Source organism: Scyliorhinus torazame, chromosome 19, assembly GCF_047496885.1.
Source record: "Scyliorhinus torazame isolate Kashiwa2021f chromosome 19, sScyTor2.1, whole genome shotgun sequence".
NCBI classification, from domain to species: domain Eukaryota; kingdom Metazoa; phylum Chordata; class Chondrichthyes; order Carcharhiniformes; family Scyliorhinidae; genus Scyliorhinus; species Scyliorhinus torazame.
This window is the reverse complement of record NC_092725.1, coordinates 27,124,744-27,150,356: the sequence shown is the minus strand read 5'-3', so window position 1 is coordinate 27,150,356 and position 25,613 is coordinate 27,124,744. Positions and strand designations below refer to the sequence as shown.

The 25,613-nt window shown below is 36.8% G+C and overlaps 1 protein-coding gene across 1 annotated transcript in view; it reads left to right on the top strand.

Moving 5' to 3' along the window:
• LOC140396647 (serine protease 27-like) overlaps positions 1–25,613 on the top strand; it is a 172,981-nt gene that overhangs the window by 125,554 nt on the left and 21,814 nt on the right. The window lies entirely within an intron of this gene.

The following is a 25,613-nucleotide window of genomic DNA, read 5'->3' as shown; positions in this document are numbered from 1 at the left end:
GGTATAATGCTGTATATATTAAATAATAACACACCATGTGTCACTGGGTATAACGCTGTGTATATTATATAATAACACACCATGTGTCACTGGGTATGACGCTGTGTATATTATATAATAACACCGTGTGTCACTGGGTATAACGCTGTGTATATTATATAATAACACACGGTGCGTCACTGGGCATAACGCTGTGTATATTATATAATAACACACCGTGTGTCACTGGGTATACGCTGTGTATATTATATAATAACACACCGTGTGTCACTGGGTATAACGCTGTGTATATTATATAATAACACACCGTGTGTCACTGGGTATAACGCTGTGTATATTATATAATAACACACCGTGTGTCACTGGGTATAACGCTGTGTATATTATATAATATCACACCGTGTGTCACAGGGTATAACGCTGTGTATGTTATATAATAACACACCGTGTGTCACTGGGTGTAACGCTGTGTATATTATATAATAACACACCGTGTGTCACTGGGTATAACGCTGCGTATATTATATAATAACACACCGTGTGTCACTGGGTATCACGCTGTGTATATTATATAATAACACACCGTGTGTCACTGGGTATAACGCTGTGTATATTATATAATAACACACCGTGTGTCACTGGGTATAACGCTGTGTATATTATATAATAACACACCGTGTGTCACTGGGTATCACGCTGTGTATATTATATAATAACACACCGTGTGTCACTGGGTATAACGCTGTGTATATTATATAATAACACACCGTGTGTCACTTTGTATAATGCTGTGTATATTATATAATATCACACCGTGTGTCACAGGGTATAACGCTGTGTATGTTATATAATAACACACCGTGTGTCACTGGGTGTAACGCTGTGTATATTATATAATAACACACCGTGTGTCACTGGGTATAACGCTGTGTATATTATATATTAACACCGTGCGTCACTGGGTATCACGCTGTGTATATTATATAATAACACACCGTGTGTCACTGGGTATAACGCTGTGTATATTATATAATAACACCGTGCGTCACTGGGTATAACGCTGTATATATTATATAATAACACACCGTGTGTCACTGGGTACAACGCTGTGTATATTACATAATCACACCGTGTGTCACTGGGTATAATGCTGTATATATTATATAATAACACCGTGTGTCACTGGGTATAACGCTGTGTATATTATATATTAACACCGTGCGTCACTGGGTATAACGCTGTGCATATTATATAATACCACAGTGTGTCACTGGGTATAACGCTGGGTATATTATATAATAACACACCGTGTGTCACTGGGTATAATGCTGTGTATATTATATAATAACACACCGTGTGTCACTGGGTATAACGCTGTGTATATTATATAATAACATACCGTGTGTCACTGGGTATAATGCTGTGTATATTATATAATAACAAACCGTGCGTCACTGGGTATAACTCTGAATATTATATAATAACACACCGTGTGTCACTGGGTATAACGCTGTGTATATTATATAATACCACAGTGTGTCACTGGGTATAACGCTGTGTATATTATATAATAACACACCGTGTGTCACTGGGTATAACGCTGTATATATTATATAATAACACACCGTGTGTCACTGGGTATAACGCTGTGTATATTATATAATAACACCGTGTGTCACTGGGTATAACGCTGTGTATATTATATAATAACACCGTGTGTCACTGTGTATAACGGTGTGCATATTATATAATAACACCGTGCGTCACTGGGTATAACGCTGGGTATATTATATAATAACACACCGTGTGTCACTGGGTATAACACTGTGAATATTATATAATAACACCGTGTGTCACTGGGTATCACGCTGTGTATATTTTATAATAACACACCGTGTGTCACTGGGTATAACGCTATGTATTTTATATAATAACACAACGTGTGTCACTGGGTAGAATGTTGTGTATATTATATAATAACACCGTGCGTCACTGGGTATAACGCTATGTATTTTATATAATAACACACCGTGTGTCACTGGGTATAATGTTGTGTATATTATATAATAACACCGTGCGTCACTGGGTATAACGCTATGTATTTTATATAATAACACAACGTGTGTCACTGGGTATAATGTTGTGTATATTATATAATAACAACGTGTGTCACTGGGTATAACGCTATGTATTTTATATAATAACACACCGTGTGTCACTGGGTATAACGCTGTGTATATTATATAATAACACCGTGCGTCACTGGGTATAACGCTGTGTATATTATATAATACCACAGTGCGTCACTGGGTATAACGCTGTGTATATTGTATAATAACACACCGTGTGTCACTGGGTATAACGCTGTGTATATTATATAATAACACCGTGTGTCACTGGGTATAACGCTGTGTATATTACATAACCAGTCCGTGTGTCACTGGGTATAATGCTGTATATATTAAATAATAACACACCGTGTGTCACTAGGTATAACGCTGTGTATATTATATAATAACACCGTGTGTCACTGTGTATAACGCGGTGTATATTATATAATAACACACCGTGTGTCACAGGGTATAATGCTGTATATATTAAATAATAACACACCATGTGTCACTGGGTATAACGCTGTGTATATTATATAATAACACACCATGTGTCACTGGGCATAACGCTGTGTATATTATATAATAACACCGTGTGTCACTGGGTATAACGCTGTGTATATTATATAACACCGTGTGTCTCTGGGTATAACGCTGTGTATATTATATAATAACACCGTGTGTCACAGGGTATAACGCTGTGTATGTTATATAATAACACACCGTGTGTCACTGGGTGTAACGCTGTGTATGTTATATAATAACACACCGTGTGTCACTGGGTATAACGCTGTGTATATTATATAATATCACACCGTGTGTCACAGGGTATAACGCTGTGTATGTTATATAATAACACACCGTGTGTCACTGGGTTTAACGCTGTGTACATTATATAATAACACCGTGTGTCACAGGGTATAACGCTGTGTATGTTATATAACAACACACCATGTGTCACTGGGTGTAACGCTGTGTATATTATATAATAACACACCGTGTGTCACTGGGTATAACGCTGTGTATATTATATAATATCACACCGTGTGTCACTGGGTATAACGCTGTGTATATTATATAATAACACACCGTGTATCACTGGGTATAACGCTGTGTATATTATATAATATCGCACCGTGTGTCACAGGGTATAACGCTGTGTATATTATATAATAACACACCGTGTGTCACTGGGTATAACGCTGTGTATATTATATAATATCACACCGTGTGTCACAGGGTATAACGCTGTGTATGTTATATAATAACACACCGTGTGTCACTGGGTATAACGTTGTGTATATTATATAATAACACACCGTGTGTCACTGGGTATAACGCTGTGTATATTATATAATAACACCGTGCATCACTGGGCATAACGCTGTGTATATTATATAATATCACACCGTGTGTCACAGGGTATAACGCTGTGTATGTTATATAATAACACACCGTGTGTCACTGGGTATAACGTTGTGTATATTATATAATAACACACCGTGTGTCACTGGGTATAACGCTGTGTATATTATATAATAACACACCGTGTGTCACAGGGTATAACGCTGTATATGTTATATAATAACACACCGTGTGTCACTGGGTATAACGTTGTGTATATTATATAATAACACACCGTGTGTCACAGGGTATAACGCTGTGTATGTTATATAATAACACCGTGCGTCACTGGGTATAATGCTGTGTATATTATATAATATCACACCGTGTGTCACAGGGTATAACACTGTGTATGTTATATAATAACACACCGTGTGTCACTGGGTATAACGTTGTGTATATTATATAATAACACACCGTGTGTCACTGGGTATAACGCTGTGTATATTATATAATAACACACCGTGTGTCACTGGGTATAACGCTGTGTATATTATATAATAACACACCGTGTGTCACTGGGTATAACGCTGTGTATATTATATAATAACACCGTGCGTCACAAGGCATAACGCTGTGTATATTTTATAATAACACACCGTGTGTCACTGGATATAACGCTGTGTATATTATATAATAACACACCGTGTGTCACTGGGTATAACGCTGTGTATATTATATAATAACACACCGTGTGTCACTGGGTATGACGCTGTGTATATTATATAATAACACACCGTGTGTCACTGGGTATGACGCTGTGTATATTATATAATAACATACCGTGTGTCACTGGGTATAACGCTGTGTATATTATATAATAACACATCGTGTGTCACTGGGTATAACGCTGTGTATATTATATAATAACACACCGTGTGTCACTGGGTATAACGCTGTGTATATTATATAATAACACACCGTGTGTCACTGGGTATAACGCTGTGTATATTATATAATAACACACCGTGCGTCACTGGGTATAACGCTGTGTATATTATATAATAACACACCGTGTGTCACTGGGTATAACGCTGTGTATATTATATAATAACACACCGTGTGTCACTGGGTATAACGCTGTGTATATTATATAATAACACACCGTGTGTCACTGGGTATAACGCTGTGTATATTATATTATAACACCGTGCATCACTGGGCATAACGCTGTGTATATTATATAATAACACCCCGTGTGTCACTGGGTATAACGCTGTCTATATTATATAATAACACACCGTGTGTCACTGGGTATAACGCTGTGTATATTATATAATAACACACCGTGTGTCACTGGGTATAACGCTGTGTATATTATATAATAACACCGTTCGTCACTGGGCATAACGCTGTGTATATTATATAATAACACCGTGTGTCACTGGGTATAACGCTGTGTATATTATATAATAACACACCGTGTGTCACTGGGTATAACGCTGTGTATATTATATAATAACACACCGTGTGTCACTGGGTATAACGCTGTGTATATTATATAACACACCGTGCGTCACTGGGTATAACGCTGTGTATATTATATAATAACACCGTGTGTCACTGGGTATAACGCTGTGTATATTATATAATAACACACCGTGTGTCACTGGGTATAACGCTGTGTATATTATATAATAACACACCGTGTGTCACTGGGTATAACGCTGTGTATATTATATAATAACACACCGTGTGTCACTGGGTATAACGCTGTGTATATTATATAATAACACACCGTGCGTCACTGGGTATAACGCTGTGTATATTATATAATAACACACCGTGTGTCACTGGGTATAACGCTGTGTATATTATATAATAACACACCGTGCGTCACTGGGTATAACGCTGTGTATATTATATAATAACACACCGTGTGTCACTGGGTATAACGCTGTGTATATTATATAATAACACACCGTGTGTCACTGGGTATAACGCTGTGTATATTATATAATAACACCGTGCGTCACTGGGCATAACGCTGTGAATATTATATAATAACACACCGTGTGTCACTGGATATAACGCTGTGTATATTATATAATAACACACCGTGTGTCACTGGGTATAATGCTGTGTATATTATAAAATAACACCGTGCGTCACTGGATATAACGCTGTGTATATTATATAATAACACACCGTGCGTCACTGGGTATAACGCTGTGTATATTATATAATAACACACCGTGCGTCACTGGGTATCACGCTGTGTATATTATATAATAACACACCGTGTGCCACTGGGTATAACGCTGTGTATATTATATAATAACACACCGTGTGTCACTGGGTATAACGCTGTGTATATTATATAATAACACACCGTGCGTCACTGGGTATAACGCTGTGTATATTATATAATAACACACCGTGTGTCACTGGTTATAACGCTGTGTATATTATATAACACACCGTGTGTCACTGGGTATAACGCTGTGTATATTATATAACACACCGTGTGTCACTGGGTATAACGCTGTGTATATTATATAATAACACACCGTGTGTCACTGGGTATAATGCTGTGTATATTATATAATAACACACCGTGTGTTACTGGGTATAATGCTGTGTATATTATAAAATAACACACCGTGTGTCACTGGGTATAATGCTGTGTATATTATAAAATAACACCGTGCGTCACTGGGTATCACGCTGTGTATATTATATAATAACACACCGTGTGTCACTGGGTATAACGCTGTGTATATTATATAATAACACCGTGCGTCACTGGGTATAACGCTGTGTATATTATATAATACCACAGTGTGTCACTGGGTATAACGCTGTGTATATTATATAATAACACACCGTGTGTCACTGGGTATAACGCTGTGTATATTATATAATAACACACTGTGTCACTGGGTATAATGCTGTGTATATTATATAATAACACACTGTGCGTCACTGGGTATAACACTGTGAATATTATATAATAACACACCGTGTGTCACTGGGTATAACGCTGTGTATATTATATAATAACACACCGTGTTTCACTGTGTATAACGCTGTATATATTATATAATAACACACCGTATGTCACTGGGTATAACGCTGTGTATATTACATAATCACACCGTGTGTCACTGGGTATAATGCTGTATATATTATATAATAACACCGTGTGTCACTGGGTATAACGCTGTGTATATTATATATTAACACCGTGCGTCACTGGGTATAACGCTGTGTATACTATATAATAACACACAGTGTGTCACTGGGTATAACGCTGTGTATATTATATAATAACACACCGTGTGTCACTGGGGATAGCGCTGTGTATATTATATAATAACACGCTGTGTGTCACTGGGTCTAACGCTGTGTATATTATATAATAACACACCGTGTGTCACTGGGTATGACGCTATGTATATTATACAATAACACACCGTGTGTCACAGGGTATAACGCTGTGTATATTATATAATAACACACCGTGTCTCACTGGGTATAACGCTTTGTATATTATACAATAACACACCGTGTGTCACTGGGTATAACGCTGTGTATATTATATAATAACACACCGTGTGTCACAGGGTATAACGCTGTGTATATTATATAATAACACACCGTGTGTCACAGGGTATAACGCTGTGTATGTTATATAATAACACACCGTATGTTACATAATAACACACCGTATGTCACTGGGTATAACGCTGTGTATATTATATAATAACACACCGTGTGTCACTGGATACAATGCTGTGTATATTATATAATACCGCAGTGCGTCACTGGGTATAACGCTGTGTATATTGTATAATAACACACCGTGTGTCACTGGGTATAACGCTGTGTATATTATATAATAACACCGTGTGTCACTGGGTATAACGCTGTGTATATTATATAATAACACACCGTGTGTCACTGGGTATAACGCTGTGTATATTATATAATAACACACCGTGTGTCACTGGGTATAACGCTGTGTATATTATATAATAACACACCGTGTGTCACTGGGTATAACGCTGTGTATGTTATATAATAACACACCGTGTGTCACTGGGTATAACGCTGTGTATATTATATAATAACACACCGTGTGTCACTGGGTATAACGCTGTGTATATTATATTATAACACCGTGCGTCACTGGGCATAACGCTGTGTATATTATATAATAACACACCGTGTGTCACTGGGTATAACGCTGTGTATATTATATAATAACACACCGTGTGTCACTGGGTATAACGCTGTGTATATTATATAATAACACCGTGCGTCACTGGGCATAACGCTGTGTATATTATATAATAACACCGTGTGTCACTGGGTATAACGCTGTGTATATTATATAATAACACACCGTGTGTCACTGGGTATAACGCTGTGTATATTATATAATAACACACCGTGTGTCACTGGGTATAACGCTGTGTATATTATATAACACACCGTGCGTCACTGGGTATAACGCTGTGTATATTATATAATAACACCGTGTGTCACTGGGTATAACGCTGTGTATATTATATAATAACACACCGTGTGTCACTGGGTATTACGCTGTGTATGTTATATAATAACACACCGTGTGTCACTGAGTATAACGCTGTGTATATTATATAATAACACACCGTGTGTCACTGGGTATAACGCTGTGTATATTATATAATAACACACCGTGTGTCACTGGGTATAACGCTGTGTATATTATATAATAACACACCGTGCGTCACTGGGTATAACGCTGTGTATATTATATAATAACACACCGTGTGTCACTGGGTATAACGCTGTGTATATTATATAATAACACACCGTGTGCCACTGGGTATAACGCTGTGTATATTATATAATAACACCGTGCGTCACTGGGCATAACGCTGTGTATATTATATAATAACACACCGTGTGTCACTGGATATAACGCTGTGTATATTATATAATAACACACCTTGTGTCACTGGGTATAATGCTGTGTATATTATAAAATAACACCGTGCGTCACTGGATATAACGCTGTGTATATTATATAATAACACACCGTGCGTCACTGGGTATAACGCTGTGTATATTATATAATAACACACCGTGCGTCACTGGGTATCACGCTGTGTATATTATATAATAACACACCGTGTGCCACTGGGTATAACGCTGTGTATATTATATAATAACACACCGTGTGTCACTGGGTATAACGCTGTGTATATTATATAATAACACACCGTGTGTCACTGGTTATAACGCTTTGTATATTATATAACACACCGTGTGTCACTGGGTATAACGCTGTGTATATTATATAACACACCGTGTGTCACTGGGTATAACGCTGTGTATATTACATAATAACACACCGTGTGTCACTGGGTATAACTCTGTGTATATTATATAATAACACCGTGTGTCACTGGGTATAACGCTGTGTATATTATATAATAACACACAGTGTGTCACTGAGTTTAATGCTGTGTATATTATCTAATACCACACCGTGCGTCACTGGTTATAACGCTGTGTATATTATATAATAACACACCGTGTGTCACTGGGTATAACGCTGTGTATATTACATAATCACACCGTGTGTCACTGGGTATAATGCTGTATATATTATATAATAACACCCTGTGTCACTGGGTATAACGCTGTGTATATTATATATTAACACCGTGCGTCACTGGGTATAACGCTGTGCATATTATATAATACCACAGTGTGTCACTGGGTATAACGCTGGGTATATTATATAATAACACACCGTGTGTCACTGGGTATAATGCTGTGTATATTATATAATAACACCGTGCGTCACTGGGTATAACGCTGTGTATACTATATAATAACACACAGTGTGTCACTGGGTATAACGCTGTGTATATTATATAATAACACCGTGTGACACTGGGTATAACGCTTTGTATATTATATAATAACACACCGTGTGTCACTGGGGATAGCGCTGTGTATATTATATAATAACACACCGTGTGTCACTGGGTATAACGCTGTGTATATTATATAATAACACACCGTGTGTCACTGGGTATGACGCTGTGTATATTATACAATAACACACCGTGTGTCACAGGGTATAACGCTGTGTATATTATATAATAACACACCGTGTCTCACTGGGTATAACGCTTTGTATATTATACAATAACACACCGTGTGTCACTGGGTATAACGCTGTGTATATTATATAATAACACACCGTGTGTCACAGGGTATAACGCTGTGTATATTATATAATAACACACCGTGTGTCACTATGGATAACGCTGTGTATATTATATAATAACACACCGTGTGTCACTGGATATAATGCAGTGTATATTATATAATACCACAGTGTGTCACTGGGTATACCGCTGTGTATATTATATAATAACACACCGTGTGTCACTGGGTATAACGCTGTGTATATTATATAATAACACACCGTGTGTCTCTGGGTATAACGCTGTGTATATTATATAATAACACGCTGTGTGTCACTGGGTATAACGCTGTGTATTTATATAATAACACACCGTGTGTCACTGGGCATAACGTTGTGTATATTATATAATAACATACCGTGTGTCACTGGGTATAACGCTGTGTATATTATATAATAACACAGTGTGTCACTGGGTATAACACTGAATATTATATAATAACACACCGTGTGTCACTGGGTATAACGCTGTGTATTTATATAATAACACACCGTGTGTCACTGGGTATAACACTGTGTATATTATATAATAACACACTGTGTCACTGGGTATAATGCTGTGTATATTATATAATAACACACCGTGTGTCACTGGGTATAACACTGAATATTATATAATAACACACCGTGTGTCACTGGGTATGACGCTGTGTATATTATACAATAACACACCGTGTGTCACAGGGTATAACGCTGTGTATATTATATAATAACACACCGTGTCTCACTGGGTATAACGCTTTGTATATTATACAATAACACACCGTGTGTCACTGGGTATAACGCTGTGTATATTATATAATAACACACCGTGTGTCACAGGGTATAATGCTGTGTATATTATATAATAACACACCGTGTGTCACTATGGATAACGCTGTGTATATTATATAATAACACACCGTGTGTCACTGGATATAATGCAGTGTATATTATATAATACCACAGTGTATCACTGGGTATAACGCTGTGTATATTATATAATAACACACCGTGTGTCACTGGGTATAACGCTGTGTATATTATATAATAACACACCGTGTGTCACTGGGTATAACGCTGTGTATATTATATAATAACACGCTGTGTGTCACTGGGTATAACGCTGTGTATTTATATAATAACACACCGTGTGTCACTGGGCATAACGTTGTGTATATTATATAATAACATACCGTGTGTCACTGGGTATAACGCTGTGTATATTATATAATAACAAAGTGTGTCACTGGGTATAACACTGAATATTATATAATAACACACCGTGTGTCACTGGGTATAACGCTGTGTATTTATATAATAACACACCGTGTGTCACTGGGTATAACACTGTGTATATTATATAATAACACACTGTGTCACTGGGTATAATGCTGTGTATATTATATAATAACACACCGTGCGTCACTGGGTATAACACTGAATATTATATAATAACACACCGTGTGTCACTGGGTATAACGCTGTGTATATTACATAATAACACACCGTGCGTCACTGGGTATAACGCTGTGTATATTATATAATAACACCGTGTGTCACTGGGTATGACGCTGTGTATATTATATAATAACACACAGTGTGTCACTGGGTATAATGCTGTGTATATTATATAATAACACACCGTGCGTCACTGGGAATAACGCTGTGTATATTATATAATAACACACAGTGTGTCACTGGGTTTAATGCTGTGTATATTATATAATACCACACCGTGCGTCACCGGTTATAACGCTGTGTATATTATATAATAACACACCGTGTGTCACTCGGTATAACGCTGTGTATATTATAAAATAACACCGTGCGTCACTGGGTATCACGCTGTGTATATTATATAATACCACACCGTGCGTCACTGGTTATAACGCTGTGTATATTATATAATAACACACCATGTGTCACTGGGTATAACGCTGTGTATATTATATAATACCACAGTGTGTCACTGGGTATAACGCTGTGTATATTATATAATAACACACCGTGTGTCACTGGGTATAACGCTGTGTATATTATATAATAACACACTGTGTCACTGGGTATAATGCTGTGTATATTATATAATAACACACCGTGCGTCACTGGGTATAACACTGTGAATATTATATACTAACACACCGTGTGTCACTGGGTATAACGCTGTGTATATTACATAATAACACACCGTGTGTCACTGGGTATAACGCTGTGTATATTATATAATAACACACAGTGTGTCACTGAGTTTAATGCTGTGTATATTATCTAATACCACACCGTGCGTCACTGGTTATAACGCTGTGTATATTATATAATAACACACCGTGTGTCACTGGGTATAACGCTGTGTATATTATATAATAACACACCGTGTTTCACTGTGTATAACGCTGTATATATTATATAATAACACACCGTATGTCACTGGGTATAACGCTGTGTATATTACATAATCACACCGTGTGTCAATGGGTATAATGCTGTATATATTATATAATAACACCGTGTGTCACTGGGTATAACGCTGTGTATATTATATATTAACACCGTGCGTCACTGGGTATAACGCTGTGCATATTATATAATACCACAGTGTGTCACTGGGTATAACGCTGAGTATATTATATAATAACACACCGTGTGTCACTGGGTATAATGCTGTGTATATTATATAATAACACACCGTGTGTCACTGGGTATAACGCTGTGTATATTATATAATAACATACCGTGTGTCACTGGGTATAATGCTGTGTATATTATATAATAACACACCGTGCGTCACTGGGTATAACTCTGTGAATATTATATAATAACACACTGTGTGTCACTGGGTATAACGCTGTGTATATTATATAATACCACAGTGTGTCACTGGGTATAACGCTGTGTATATTATATAATAACACACCGTGTGTCACTGGGTATAACGCTGTATATATTATATAATAACACACCGTGTGTCACTGGGTATAACGCTGTGTATATTATATAATAACACCGTGTGTCACTGGGTATAACGCTGTGTATATTATATAATAACACCGTGTGTCACTGTGTATAACGCTGTGCATATTATATAATAACACCGTGCGTCACTGGGTATAACGCTGGGTATATTATATAATAACACACCGTATGTCACTATGGATAACGCTGTGTATATTATATAATAACACACCGTGTGTCACTGGATATAATGCAGTGTATATTATATAATACCACAGTGTGTCACTGGGTATAACGCTGTGTATATTATATAATAACACACCGTGAGTCACTGGGTATAACGCTGTGTATATTATATAATAACACACCGTATGTCACTGGGTATAACGCTGTGTATATTATATAATAACACACCGTGTGTCACTGGGTATAACGCTGTGTATATTATATAATAACACACCGTGCGTCATTGGGCATAACGCTGTGTATATTATATAATAACACACCGTGTGTCACTGGGTATAACGCTGTGTATATTATATAATAACACACCGTGTGTCACTGGGTATAACGCTGTGTATATTATATAATAACACCGTGCGTCACTGGGCATAACGCTGTGTATATTATATAATAACACCGTGTGTCACTGGGTATAACGCTGTGTATATTATATAATAACACACCGTGTGTCACTGGGTATAACGCTGTGTATATTATATAATAACACACCGTGTGTCACTGGGTATAACGCTGTGTATATTATATAACACACCGTGTGTCACTGGGTATAACGCTGTGTATATTATATAAAAACACCGTGTGTCACTGGGTATAACGCTGTGTATATTATATAATAACACACCGTGTGTCACTGGGTATAACGCTGTGTATATTATATAATAACACACCGTGTGTCACTGGGTATAACGCTGTGTATATTATATAATAACACACCGTGTGTCACTGGGTATAACGCTGTGTATATTATATAATAACACACCGTGCGTCACTGGGTATAACGCTGTGTATATTATATAATAACACACCGTGTGTCACTGGGTATAACGCTGTGTATATTATATAATAACACACCGTGCGTCACTGGGTATAACGCTGTGTATATTATATAATAACACACCGTGTGTCACTGGGTATAACGCTGTGTATATTATATAATAACACACCGTGTGTCACTGGGTATAACGCTGTGTATATTATATAATAACACCGTGCGTCACTGGGCATAACGCTGTGTATATTATATAGTAACACACCGTGTGTCACTGGATATAACGCTGTGTATATTATATAATAACACACCGTGTGTCACTGGGTATAATGCTGCGTATATTATAAAATAACACCGTGCGTCACTGGATATAACGCTGTGTATATTATATAATAACACACCGTGCGTCACTGGGTATAACGCTGTGTATATTATATAATAACACACCGTGCGTCACTGGGTATCACGCTGTGTATATTATATAATAACACACCGTGTGCCACTGGGTATAACGCTGTGTATATTATATAATAACACACCGTGTGTCACTGGGTATAACGCTGTGTATATTATATAATAACACACCGTGCGTCACTGGGTATAACGCTGTGTATATTATATAATAACACACCGTGTGTCACTGGTTATAACGCTTTGTATATTATATAACACACCGTGTGTCACTGGGTATAACGCTGTGTATATTATATAACACACCGTGTGTCACTGGGTATAACGCTGTGTATATTATATAATAACACACCGTGTGTCACTGGGTATAATGCTGTGTATATTATATAATAACACACCGTGTGTCACTGGGTATAATGCTGTGTATATTACATAATCACACCGTGTGTCAATGGGTATAATGCTGTATATATTATATAATAACACCGTGTGTCACTGGGTATAACGCTGTGTATATTATATATTAACACCGTGCGTCACTGGGTATAACGCTGTGCATATTATATAATACCACAGTGTGTCACTGGGTATAACGCTGGGTATATTATATAATAACGCACCGTGTGTCACTGGGTATAATGCTGTGTATATTATATAATAACACACCGTGTGTCACTGGGTATAACGCTGTGTATATTATATAATACCACAGTGTGTCACTGGGTATAACGCTGTGTATATTATATAATAACACACCGTGTGTCACTGGGTATAACGCTGTATATATTATATAATAACACACCGTGTGTCACTGGGTATAACGCTGTGTATATTATATAATAACACCGTGTGTCACTGGGTATAACGCTGTGTATATTATATAATAACACCGTGTGTCACTGTGTATAACGCTGTGCATATTATATAATAACACCGTGCGTCACTGGGTATAACGCTGGGTATATTATATAATAACACACCGTATGTCACTATGGATAACGCTGTGTATATTATATAATAACACACCGTGTGTCACTGGATATAATGCAGTGTATATTATATAATACCACAGTGTGTCACTGGGTATAACGCTGTGTATATTATATAATAACACACCGTGTGTCACTGGGTATAATGCTGTGTATATTATATAATAACACACCGTGTGTCACTGGGTATAACGCTGTGTATATTATATAATAACACACCGTGTGTCACTGGGTATAACGCTGTGTATATTATATAATAACACACCATGTGACACTGGGTATAACGCTGTGTATATTATATAATAACACACCGTGTGTCACTGGGTATAACGCTGTGTATATTATATAATAACACACCGTGTGTCACTGGGTATAACGCTGTGTATATTATATAATAACACACCGTGTGTCACTGGGTATAACGCTGTGTATATTATATTATAACACCGTGCGTCATTGGGCATAACGCTGTGTATATTATATAATAACACACCGTGTGTCACTGGGTATAACGCTGTGTATATTATATAATAACACACCGTGTGTCACTGGGTATAACGCTGTGTATATTATATAATAACACCGTGCGTCACTGGGCATAACGCTGTGTATATTATATAATAACACACCGTGTGTCACTGGATATAACGCTGTGTATATTATATAATAACACACCGTGTGTCACTGGGTATAATGCTGTGTATATTATAAAATAACACCGTGCGTCACTGGATATAACGCTGTGTATATTATATAATAACACACCGTGCGTCACTGGGTATAACGCTGTGTATATTATATAATAACACACCGTGCGTCACTGGGTATCACGCTGTGTATATTATATAATAACACACCGTGTGCCACTGGGTATAACGCTGTGTATATTATATAATAACACACCGTGTGTCACTGGGTATAACGCTGTGTATATTATATAATAACACACCGTGTGTCACTGGGTATAACGCTGTGTATATTATATAATAACACACCGTGCGTCACTGGGTATAACGCTGTGTATATTATATAATAACACACCGTGTGTCACTGGGTATAACGCTGTGTATATTATATAATAACACCGTGCGTCACTGGGCATAACGCTGTGTATATTATATAATAACACACCGTGTGTCACTGGGTATAATGCTGTGTATATTATAAAATAACACCGTGCGTCACTGGATATAACGCTGTGTATATTATATAATAACACACCGTGCGTCACTGGGTATCACGCTGTGTGTATTATATAATAACACACCGTGTGCCACTGGGTATAACGCTGTGTATATTATATAATAACACACCGTGTCTCACTGGGTATAACGCTGTGTATATTATATAATAACACACCGTGCGTCACTGGGTATAACGCTGTGTATATTATATAATAACACACCGTGTGTCACTGGTTATAACGCTTTGTATCTTATATAACACACCGTGTGTCACTGGGTATAACGCTGTGTATATTATATAACACACCGTGTGTCACTGGGTATAACGCTGTGTATATTATATAATAACACACCGTGTGTCACTGGGTATAATGCTGTGTATATTATATAATAACACACCGTGTGTCACTGGGTATAATGCTGTGTATATTATAAAATAACACACCGTGTGTCACTGGGTATAATGCTGTGTATATTATAAAATAACACCGTGCGTCACTGGGTATCACGCTGTGTATATTATATAATAACACACCGTGTGTCACTGGGTATAACGCTGTGTATATTATATAATAACACCGTGCGTCACTGGGTATAACGCTGTGTATATTATATAATACCACAGTGTGTCACTGGGTATAACGCTGTGTATATTATATAATAACACAACGTGTGTCACTGGGTATAACGCTGTGTATATTATATAATAACACACTGTGTCACTGGGTATAATGCTGTGTATATTATATAATAACACACCGTGCGTCATTGGGTATAACACTGTGAATATTATATACTAACACACCGTGTGTCACTGGGTATAACGCTGTGTATATTACATAATAACACACCGTGTGCCACTGGGTATAACTCTGTGTATATTATATAATAACACACAGTGTGTCACTGAGTTTAATGCTGTGTATATTATCTAATACCACACCGTGCGTCACTGGTTATAACGCTGTGTATATTATATAATAACACACCGTGTGTCACTGGGTATTACGCTGTGTATATTATATAATAACACACCGTGTTTCACTGTGTATAACGCTGTACATATTATATAATAACACACCATATGTCACTGGGTATAACGCTGTGTATATTACATAATCACACCGTGTGTCACTGGGTATAATGCTGTATATATTATATAATAACACCGTGTGTCACTGGGTATAACGCTGTGTGTATTATATATTAACACCGTGCGTCACTGGGTATAACGCTGTGCATATTATATAATACCACAGTGTGTCACTGGGTATAACGCTGGGTATATTATATAATAACACACCGTGTGTCACTGGGTATAACGCTGTGTATATTATATAATAACACCGTGTGTCACTGGGTATAACGCTGTGTATATTATATAATAACACCGTGTGTCACTGTGTATAACGCTGTGCATATTATATAATAACACCGTGCGTCACTGGGTATAACGCTCGGTATATTATATAATAACACACCGTATGTCACTATGGATAACGCTGTGTATATTATATAATAACACACCGTGTGTCACTGGATATAATGCAGTGTATATTATATAATACCACAGTGTGTCACTGGGTATAACGCTGTGTATATTATATAATAACACACCGTGTGTCACTGGGTATAACGCTGTGTATATTATATAATAACACACCGTGTGTCACTGGGTATAACGCTGTGTATATTATATAATAACACACCGTGTGTCACTGGGTATAACGCTGTGTATATTATATAATAACACACCGTGTGTCACTGGGTATAACGCTGTGTATATTATATAATAACACACCGTGTGTCACTGGGTATAACGCTGTGTATATTATATAATAACACACCGTGTGTCACTGGGTATAACGCTGTGTATATTATATAATAACACACCGTGTGTCACTGGGTATAACGCTGTGTATATTATATTATAACACCGTGCGTCATTGGGCATAACGCTGTGTATATTATATAATAACACACCGTGTGTCACTGGGTATAACGCTGTGTATATTATATAATAACACACCGTGTGTCACTGGGTATAACGCTGTGTATATTATATAATAACACCGTGCGTCACTGGGCATAACGCTGTGTATATTATATAATAACACCGTGTGTCACTGGGTATAACGCTGTGTATATTATATAATAACACACCGTGTGTCACTGGGTATAACGCTGTGTATATTATATAATAACACACCGTGTGTCACTGGGTATAACGCTGTGTATATTATATAACACACCGTGCGTCACTGGGTATAACGCTGTGTATATTATATAATAACACCGTGTGTCACTGGGTATAACGCTGTGTATATTATATAATAACACACCGTGTGTCACTGGGTATAACGCTGTGTATATTATATAATAACACACCGTGTGTCACTGGGTATAACGCTGTGTATATTATATAATAACACACCGTGCGTCACTGGGTATAACGCTGTGTATATTATATAATAACACACCGTGTGTCACTGGGTATAACGCTGTGTATATTATATAATAACACACCATGCGTCACTGGGTATAACGCTGTGTATATTATATAATAACACACCGTGTGTCACTGGGTATATCGCTGTGTATATTATATAATAACACACCGTGTGTCACTGGGTATAACGCTGTGTATATTATATAATAACACCGTGCGTCACTGGGCATAACGCTGTGTATTTTATATAATAACACACCGTGTGTCACTGGATATAACGCTGTGTATATTATATAATAACACACCGTGTGTCACTGGGTATAATGCTGTGTATATTATAAAATAACACCGTGCGTCACTGGATATAACGCTGTGTATATTATATAATAACACACCGTGCGTCACTGGGTATAACGCTGTGTATATTATATAATAACACACCGTGTGTCACTGGGTATAACGCTGTGTATATTATATAATAACACACCGTGTGTCACTGGGTATAATGCTGTGTATATTATATAATAACACACCGTGTGTCACTGGGTATAACGCTGTGTATATTATATAATAACACACAGTGTGTCACTGAGTTTAATGCTGTGTATATTATCTAATACCACACCGTGCGTCACTGGTTATAACGCTGTGTATATTATATAATAACACACCGTGTGTCACTGGGTATAACGCTGTGTATATTATATAATAACACACCGTGTTTCACTGTGTATAACGCTGTACATATTATATAATAACACACCGTATGTCACTGGGTATAACGCTGTGTATATTACATAATCACACCGTGTGTCACTGGGTATAATGCTGTATATATTATATAATAACACCGTGTGTCACTGGGTATAACGCTGTGTATATTATATATTAACACCGTGCGTCACTGGGTATAACGCTGTGCATATTATATAATACCACAGTGTGTCACTGGGTATAACGCTGGGTATATTATATAATAACACACCGTGTGTCACTGGGTATAATGCTGTGTATATTATATAATAACACCGTGCGTCACTGGGTATAACGCTGTGTATACTATATAATAACACACAGTGTGTCACTGGGTATAACGCTGTGTATATTATATAATAACACCGTGTGTCACTGGGTATAACGCTGTGTATATTATATAATAACACACCGTGTGTCACTGGGGATAGCGCTGTGTATATTATCTTATAACACACCGTGTGTCACTGGGTATAACGCTGTGTATATTATATAATAACACACCGTGTGTCACTGGGTATGACGCTGTGTATATTATACAATAACACACCGTGTGTCACAGGGTATAACGCTGTGTATATTATATAATAACACACCATGTCTCACTGGGTATAACGCTTTGTATATTATACAATAACACACCGTGTGTCACTGGGTATAACGCTGTGTGTATTATATAATAACACACCGTGTGTCACAGGGTATAACGCTGTGTATATTATATAATAACACACCGTGTGTCACAGGGTACAACGCTGTGTATGTTATATAATAACACACCGTATGTCACTGGGTATAACGCTGTGTATATTATATAATAACACACCGTGTGTCACTGGATACAATGCTGTGTATATTATATAATAACACTGTGCGTCACTGGGTATAACGCTGTGTATATTATATAATAACACACCATGTGTCACTGGGTATAACGCTGGGTATATTATATAATAACACACCGTATGTCACTATGGATAACGCTGTGTATATTATATAATAACACACCGTGTGTCACTGGATATAATGCAGTGTATATTATATAATACCACAGTGTGTCACTGGGGATAACGCTGTGTATATTATATAATAACACACCGTGTGTCACTGGGTATAACGCTGTGTATATTATATAATAACACACCGTGTGTCACTGGGTATAACGCTGTGTATATTATATAATAACACGCTGTGTGTCACTGGGTATAACGCTGTGTATTTATATAATAACAAACCGTATGTCACTGGGTATAACGCTGTGTATATTATATAATAACATACCGTGTGTCACTGGGTATAACGCTGTGTATATTATATAATAACACAGTGTGTCACTGGGTATAACACTGAATATTATATAATAACACACCGTGTGTCACTGGGTATAACGCTGTGTATTTATATAATAACACACCGTGTGTCACTGGGTATAACACTGTGTATATTATATAATAACACACTGTGTCACTGGGTATAATGCTGTGTATATTATATAATAACACACCGTGCGTCACTGGGTATAACACTGAATATTATATAATAACACACCGTGTGTCACTGGGTATAACGCTGTGTATATTACATAATAACACACCGTGTGTCACTGGGTATAACGCTGTGTATATTATATAATAACACCGTGTGTCACTGGGTATAACGCTGTGTATATTATATAATAACACACAGTGTGTCACTGGGTATAATGCTGTGTATATTATATAATAACACACCGTGCGTCACTGGGAATAACGCTGTGTATATTATATAATAACACACAGTGTGTCACTGGGTTTAATGCTGTGTATATTATATAATACCACACCGTGCGTCACTGGTTATAACGCTGTGTATATTATATAATAACACACCGTGTGTCACTGGGTATAACGCTGTGTATATTATAAAATAACACCGTGCGTCACTGGGTATCACGCTGTGTATATTATATAATACCACACCGTGCGTCACTGGTTATAACGCTGTGTATATTATATAATAACACACCGTGTGTCACTGGGTATAACGCTGTGTATATTATATAATACCACAGTGTGTCACTGGGTATAACGCTGTGTATATTATATAATAACACACCGTGTGTCACTGGGTATAACGCTGTGTTTATTATATAATAACACACTGTGTCACTGGGTATAACGCTGTGTATATTACATAATAACACACCGTGTGTCACTGGGTATGACTCTGTGTATATTATATAATAACACCGTGTGTCACTGGGTATAACGCTGTGTATATTATATAATAACACACAGTGTGTCACTGAGTTTAATGCTGTGTATATTATCTAATACCACACCGTGTGTCACTGGGTATAACGCTGTGTATATTATATAATAACACACCGTGTTTCACTGTGTATAACGCTGTATATATTATATAATAACACACCGTATGTCACTGGGTATAACGCTGTGTATATTACATAATCACACCGTGTGTCAATGGGTATAATGCTGTATATATTATATAATAACACCGTGTGTCACTGGGTATAACGCTGTGTATATTATATATTAACACCGTGCGTCACTGGGTATAACGCTGTGCATATTATATAAGACCACAGTGTGTCACTGGGTATAACGCTGGGTATATTATATAATAACACACCGTGTGTCACTGGGTATAACGCTGTGTATATTATATAATAACATACCGTGTGTCACTGGGTATAATGCTGTGTATATTATATAATAACACACCGTGCGTCACTGGGTATAACTCTGTGAATATTATATAATAACACACCGTGTGTCACTGGGTATAACGCTGTGTATAGTATATAATGCCACAGTGTGTCACTGGGTATAACGCTGTGTATATTATATAATAACACACCGTGTGTCACTGGGTATAACGCTGTATATATTATATAATAACACACAGTGTGTCACTGGGTTTAATGCTGTGTATATTATATAATACCACACCGTGCGTCACTGCGTATAACGCTGTGTATATTATATAATAACACCGTGTGTCACTGTGTATAACGCTGTGCATATTATATAATAACACCGTGCGTCACTGGGTATAACGCTGGGTATATTATATAATAACACACCGTGTGTCACTGGATACAATGCTGTGTATATTATATAATAACACTGTGCGTCACTGGGTATAACGCTGTGTATATTATATAATAACACACCATGTGTCACTGGGTATAACGCTGGGTATATTATATAATAACACACCGTATGTCACTATGGATAACGCTGTGTATATTATATAATAACACACCGTGTGTCACTGGATATAATGCAGTGTATATTATATAATACCACAGTGTGTCACTGGGTATAACGCTGTGTATATTATATAATAACACACCGTGTGTCACTGGGTATAACGCTGTGTATATTATATAATAACACACCGTGTGTCACTGGGTATAACGCTGTGTATATTATATAATAACACGCTGTGTGTCACTGGGTATAACGCTGTGTATTTATATAATAACACACCGTGTGTCACTGGGCATAACGTTGTGTATATTATATAATAACATACCGTGTGTCACTGGGTATAACGCTGTGTATATTATATAATAACACAGTGTGTCACTGGGTATAACACTGAATATTATATAATAACACACCGTGTGTCACTGGGTATAACGCTGTGTATTTATATAATAACACACCGTGTGTCACTGGGTATAACACTGTGTATATTATATAATAACACACTGTGTCACTGGGTATAATGCTGTGTATATTATATAATAACACACCGTGCGTCACTGGGTATAACACTGAATATTATATAATAACACACCGTGTGTCACTGGGTATAACGCTGTGTATATTACATAATAACACACCGTGTGTCACTGGGTATAACGCTGTGTATATTATATAATAACACCGTGTGTCACTGGGTATAACGCTGTGTATATTATATAATAACACACAGTGTGTCACTTGTATAATGCTGTGTATATTATATAATAACACACCGTGCGTCACTGGGAATAACGCTGTGTATATTATATAATAACACACAGTGTGTCACTGGGTTTAATGCTGTGTATATTATATAATACCACACCGTGCGTCACTGGTTATAACGCTGTGTATATTATATAATAACACAGTGTGTCACTGGGTATAACACTGAATATTATATAATAACACACCGTGTGTCACTGGGTATAACGCTGTGCATTTATATAATAACACACCGTGTGTCACTGGGTATAACACTGTGTATATTATATAATAACACACTGTGTCACTGGGTATAATGCTGTGTATATTATATAATAACACACCGTGCGTCACTGGGTATAACACTGAATATTATATAATAACACACCGTGTGTCACTGGGTATAACGCTGTGTATATTACATAATAACACACCGTGTGTCACTGGGTATAACGCTGTGTATATTATATAATAACACCGTGTGTCACTGGGTATAACGCTGTGTATATTATATAATAACACACAGTGTGTCACTTGTATAATGCTGTGTATATTATATAATAACACACCGTGCGTCACTGGGAATAACGCTGTGTATATTATATAATAACACACAGTGTGTCACTGGGTTTAATGCTGTGTATATTATATAATACCACACCGTGCGTCACTGGTTATAACGCTGTGTATATTATATAATACCACACCGTGTGTCACTGGGTATAACGCTGTGTATATTATAAAATAACACCGTGCGTCACTGGGTATCACGCTGTGTATATTATATAATACCACACCGTGCGTCACTGGTTATAACGCTGTGTATATTATATAATAACACACCGTGTGTCACTTGGTATAACGCTGTGTATATTATATAATACCACAGTGTGTCACTGGGTATAACGCTGTGTATATTATATAATAACACACCGTATGTCACGGGGTATAACGCTGTGTATATTATATAATAACACACTGTGTCACTGGGTATAATGCTGTGTATATTATATAATAACACACCGTGCGTCACTGGGTATAACACTGTGAATATTATATACTAACACACCGTGTGTCACTGGGTATAACGCTGTGTATATTACAGAAAACACACCGTGTGTCACTGGGTATAACTCTGTGTATATTATATAATAACACCGTGTGTCACTGGGTATAACGCTGTGTATATTATATAATAACACACAGTGTGTCACTGAGTTTAATGCTGTGTATATTATCTAATACCACACCGTGCGTCACTGGTTATAACGCTGTGTATATTATATAATAACACACCGTGTGTCACTGGGTATAACGCTGTGTATATTATATAATAATACACCGTGTGTCACAGGGTATAACGCTGTGTATATTATATAATAACACAGCGTGTGTCACTGGGTGTAACGCTGGGTATATTATATAATAACAAACCGTGTGTCACTGGGTATAACGCTGTGTATATTATATAATAACACACCGTGTGTCACTGGGTGTAACGCTGGGTATATTTTATAATAACACCGTGTTTCACTGTGTATAACGCTGTATATATTATATAATAACACACCGTATGTCACTGGGTATAACGCTGTGTATATTACATAATCACACCGTGTGTCAATGGGTATAATGCTGTATATATTATATAATAACACCGTGTGTCACTGGGTATAACGCTGTGTATATTATATATTAACACCGTGCGTCACTGGGTATAACGCTGTGCATATTATATAATACCACAGTGTGTCACTGGGTATAACGCTGGGTATATTATATAATAACACACCGTGTGTCACTGGGTATAATGCTGTGTATATTATATAATAACACACCGTGTGTCACTGGGTATAACGCTGTGTATATTATATAATAACATACCGTGTGTCACTGGGTATAATGCTGTGTATATTATATAATAACACACCGTGCGTCACTGGGTATAACTCTGTGAATATTATATAATAACACACCGTGTGTCACTGGGTATAACGCTGTGTATATTATATAATACCACAGTGTGTCACTGGGTATAACGCTGTGTATATTATATAATAACACACCGTGTGTCACTGGGTATAACGCTGTATATATTATATAATAACACACCGTGTGTCACTGGGTATAACGCTGTGTATATTATATAATAACACCGTGTGTCACTGGGTATAACGCTGTGTATATTATATA